This window comes from Spodoptera frugiperda, chromosome 31 (assembly GCF_023101765.2).
Source record: "Spodoptera frugiperda isolate SF20-4 chromosome 31, AGI-APGP_CSIRO_Sfru_2.0, whole genome shotgun sequence".
NCBI lineage: Eukaryota > Metazoa > Arthropoda > Insecta > Lepidoptera > Noctuidae > Spodoptera > Spodoptera frugiperda.
Window position 1 is genome coordinate 1 of NC_064242.1, and position 5,603 is coordinate 5,603.

Below are 5,603 nucleotides of genomic sequence, written 5' to 3' on the forward strand. Positions count from 1 at the left end.
ACTTCTAACCTAACCTAACCTAACCTAACCTAACCTAACCTAACCTAACCTAACCTAACCTAACCTAACCTAACCTAACCTAACCTAACCTAACCTAACCTAACCTAACCTAACCTAACCTAACCTAACCTAACCTAACCTAACCTAACCTAACCTAACCTAACCTAACCTAACCTAACCTAACCTAACCTAACCTAACCTAACCTAACCTAACCTAACCTAACCTAACCTAACCTAACCTAACCTAACCTAACCTAACCTAACCTAACCTAACCTAACCTAACCTAACCTAACCTAACCTAACCTAACCTAACCTAACCTAACCTAACCTAACCTAACCTAACCTAACCTAACCTAACCTAACCTAACCTAACCTAACCTAACCTAACCTAACCTAACCTAACCTAACCTAACCTAACCTAACCTAACCTAACCTAACCTAACCTAACCTAACCTAACCTAACCTAACCTAACCTAACCTAACCTAACCTAACCTAACCTAACCTAACCTAACCTAACCTAACCTAACCTAACCTAACCTAACCTAACCTAACCTAACCTAACCTAACCTAACCTAACCTAACCTAACCTAACCTAACCTAACCTAACCTAACCTAACCTAACCTAACCTAACCTAACCTAACCTAACCTAACCTAACCTAACCTAACCTAACCTAACCTAACCTAACCTAACCTAACCTAACCTAACCTAACCTAACCTAACCTAACCTAACCTAACCTAACCTAACCTAACCTAACCTAACCTAACCTAACCTAACCTAACCTAACCTAACCTAACCTAACCTAACCTAACCTAACCTAACCTAACCTAACCTAACCTAACCTAACCTAACCTAACCTAACCTAACCTAACCTAACCTAACCTAACCTAACCTAACCTAACCTAACCTAACCTAACCTAACCTAACCTAACCTAACCTAACCTAACCTAACCTAACCTAACCTAACCTAACCTAACCTAACCTAACCTAACCTAACCTAACCTAACCTAACCTAACCTAACCTAACCTAACCTAACCTAACCTAACCTAACCTAACCTAACCTAACCTAACCTAACCTAACCTAACCTAACCTAACCTAACCTAACCTAACCTAACCTAACCTAACCTAACCTAACCTAACCTAACCTAACCTAACCTAACCTAACCTAACCTAACCTAACCTAACCTAACCTAACCTAACCTAACCTAACCTAACCTAACCTAACCTAACCTAACCTAACCTAACCTAACCTAACCTAACCTAACCTAACCTAACCTAACCTAACCTAACCTAACCTAACCTAACCTAACCTAACCTAACCTAACCTAACCTAACCTAACCTAACCTAACCTAACCTAACCTAACCTAACCTAACCTAACCTAACCTAACCTAACCTAACCTAACCTAACCTAACCTAACCTAACCTAACCTAACCTAACCTAACCTAACCTAACCTAACCTAACCTAACCTAACCTAACCTAACCTAACCTAACCTAACCTAACCTAACCTAACCTAACCTAACCTAACCTAACCTAACCTAACCTAACCTAACCTAACCTAACCTAACCTAACCTAACCTAACCTAACCTAACCTAACCTAACCTAACCTAACCTAACCTAACCTAACCTAACCTAACCTAACCTAACCTAACCTAACCTAACCTAACCTAACCTAACCTAACCTAACCTAACCTAACCTAACCTAACCTAACCTAACCTAACCTAACCTAACCTAACCTAACCTAACCTAACCTAACCTAACCTAACCTAACCTAACCTAACCTAACCTAACCTAACCTAACCTAACCTAACCTAACCTAACCTAACCTAACCTAACCTAACCTAACCTAACCTAACCTAACCTAACCTAACCTAACCTAACCTAACCTAACCTAACCTAACCTAACCTAACCTAACCTAACCTAACCTAACCTAACCTAACCTAACCTAACCTAACCTAACCTAACCTAACCTAACCTAACCTAACCTAACCTAACCTAACCTAACCTAACCTAACCTAACCTAACCTAACCTAACCTAACCTAACCTAACCTAACCTAACCTAACCTAACCTAACCTAACCTAACCTAACCTAACCTAACCTAACCTAACCTAACCTAACCTAACCTAACCTAACCTAACCTAACCTAACCTAACCTAACCTAACCTAACCTAACCTAACCTAACCTAACCTAACCTAACCTAACCTAACCTAACCTAACCTAACCTAACCTAACCTAACCTAACCTAACCTAACCTAACCTAACCTAACCTAACCTAACCTAACCTAACCTAACCTAACCTAACCTAACCTAACCTAACCTAACCTAACCTAACCTAACCTAACCTAACCTAACCTAACCTAACCTAACCTAACCTAACCTAACCTAACCTAACCTAACCTAACCTAACCTAACCTAACCTAACCTAACCTAACCTAACCTAACCTAACCTAACCTAACCTAACCTAACCTAACCTAACCTAACCTAACCTAACCTAACCTAACCTAACCTAACCTAACCTAACCTAACCTAACCTAACCTAACCTAACCTAACCTAACCTAACCTAACCTAACCTAACCTAACCTAACCTAACCTAACCTAACCTAACCTAACCTAACCTAACCTAACCTAACCTAACCTAACCTAACCTAACCTAACCTAACCTAACCTAACCTAACCTAACCTAACCTAACCTAACCTAACCTAACCTAACCTAACCTAACCTAACCTAACCTAACCTAACCTAACCTAACCTAACCTAACCTAACCTAACCTAACCTAACCTAACCTAACCTAACCTAACCTAACCTAACCTAACCTAACCTAACCTAACCTAACCTAACCTAACCTAACCTAACCTAACCTAACCTAACCTAACCTAACCTAACCTAACCTAACCTAACCTAACCTAACCTAACCTAACCTAACCTAACCTAACCTAACCTAACCTAACCTAACCTAACCTAACCTAACCTAACCTAACCTAACCTAACCTAACCTAACCTAACCTAACCTAACCTAACCTAACCTAACCTAACCTAACCTAACCTAACCTAACCTAACCTAACCTAACCTAACCTAACCTAACCTAACCTAACCCAACCTAACCTAACCTAACCTAACCTAACCTAACCTAACCTAACCTAACCTAACCTAACCTAACCTAACCTAACCTAACCTAACCTAACCTAACCTAACCTAACCTAACCTAACCTAACCTAACCTAACCTAACCTAACCTAACCTAACCTAACCTAACCTAACCTAACCTAACCTAACCTAACCTAACCTAACCTAACCTAACCTAACCTAACCTAACCTAACCTAACCTAACCTAACCTAACCTAACCTAACCTAACCTAACCTAACCTAACCTAACCTAACCTAACCTAACCTAACCTAACCTAACCTAACCTAACCTAACCTAACCTAACCTAACCTAACCTAACCTAACCTAACCTAACCTAACCTAACCTAACCTAACCTAACCTAACCTAACCTAACCTAACCTAACCTAACCTAACCTAACCTAACCTAACCTAACCTAACCTAACCTAACCTAACCTAACCTAACCTAACCTAACCTAACCTAACCTAACCTAACCTAACCTAACCTAACCTAACCTAACCTAACCTAACCTAACCTAACCTAACCTAACCTAACCTAACCTAACCTAACCTAACCTAACCTAACCTAACCTAACCTAACCTAACCTAACCTAACCTAACCTAACCTAACCTAACCTAACCTAACCTAACCTAACCTAACCTAACCTAACCTAACCTAACCTAACCTAACCTAACCTAACCTAACCTAACCTAACCTAACCTAACCTAACCTAACCTAACCTAACCTAACCTAACCTAACCTAACCTAACCTAACCTAACCTAACCTAACCTAACCTAACCTAACCTAACCTAACCTAACCTAACCTAACCTAACCTAACCTAACCTAACCTAACCTAACCTAACCTAACCTAACCTAACCTAACCTAACCTAACCTAACCTAACCTAACCTAACCTAACCTAACCTAACCTAACCTAACCTAACCTAACCTAACCTAACCTAACCTAACCTAACCTAACCTAACCTAACCTAACCTAACCTAACCTAACCTAACCTAACCTAACCTAACCTAACCTAACCTAACCTAACCTAACCTAACCTAACCTAACCTAACCTAACCTAACCTAACCTAACCTAACCTAACCTAACCTAACCTAACCTAACCTAACCTAACCTAACCTAACCTAACCTAACCTAACCTAACCTAACCTAACCTAACCTAACCTAACCTAACCTAACCTAACCTAACCTAACCTAACCTAACCTAACCTAACCTAACCTAACCTAACCTAACCTAACCTAACCTAACCTAACCTAACCTAACCTAACCTAACCTAACCTAACCTAACCTAACCTAACCTAACCTAACCTAACCTAACCTAACCTAACCTAACCTAACCTAACCTAACCTAACCTAACCTAACCTAACCTAACCTAACCTAACCTAACCTAACCTAACCTAACCTAACCTAACCTAACCTAACCTAACCTAACCTAACCTAACCTAACCTAACCTAACCTAACCTAACCTAACCTAACCTAACCTAACCTAACCTAACCTAACCTAACCTAACCTAACCTAACCTAACCTAACCTAACCTAACCTAACCTAACCTAACCTAACCTAACCTAACCTAACCTAACCTAACCTAACCTAACCTAACCTAACCTAACCTAACCTAACCTAACCTAACCTAACCTAACCTAACCTAACCTAACCTAACCTAACCTAACCTAACCTAACCTAACCTAACCTAACCTAACCTAACCTAACCTAACCTAACCTAACCTAACCTAACCTAACCTAACCTAACCTAACCTAACCTAACCTAACCTAACCTAACCTAACCTAACCTAACCTAACCTAACCTAACCTAACCTAACCTAACCTAACCTAACCTAACCTAACCTAACCTAACCTAACCTAACCTAACCTAACCTAACCTAACCTAACCTAACCTAACCTAACCTAACCTAACCTAACCTAACCTAACCTAACCTAACCTAACCTAACCTAACCTAACCTAACCTAACCTAACCTAACCTAACCTAACCTAACCTAACCTAACCTAACCTAACCTAACCTAACCTAACCTAACCTAACCTAACCTAACCTAACCTAACCTAACCTAACCTAACCTAACCTAACCTAACCTAACCTAACCTAACCTAACCTAACCTAACCTAACCTAACCTAACCTAACCTAACCTAACCTAACCTAACCTAACCTAACCTAACCTAACCTAACCTAACCTAACCTAACCTAACCTAACCTAACCTAACCTAACCTAACCTAACCTAACCTAACCTAACCTAACCTAACCTAACCTAACCTAACCTAACCTAACCTAACCTAACCTAACCTAACCTAACCTAACCTAACCTAACCTAACCTAACCTAACCTAACCTAACCTAACCTAACCTAACCTAACCTAACCTAACCTAACCTAACCTAACCTAACCTAACCTAACCTAACCTAACCTAACCTAACCTAACCTAACCTAACCTAACCTAACCTAA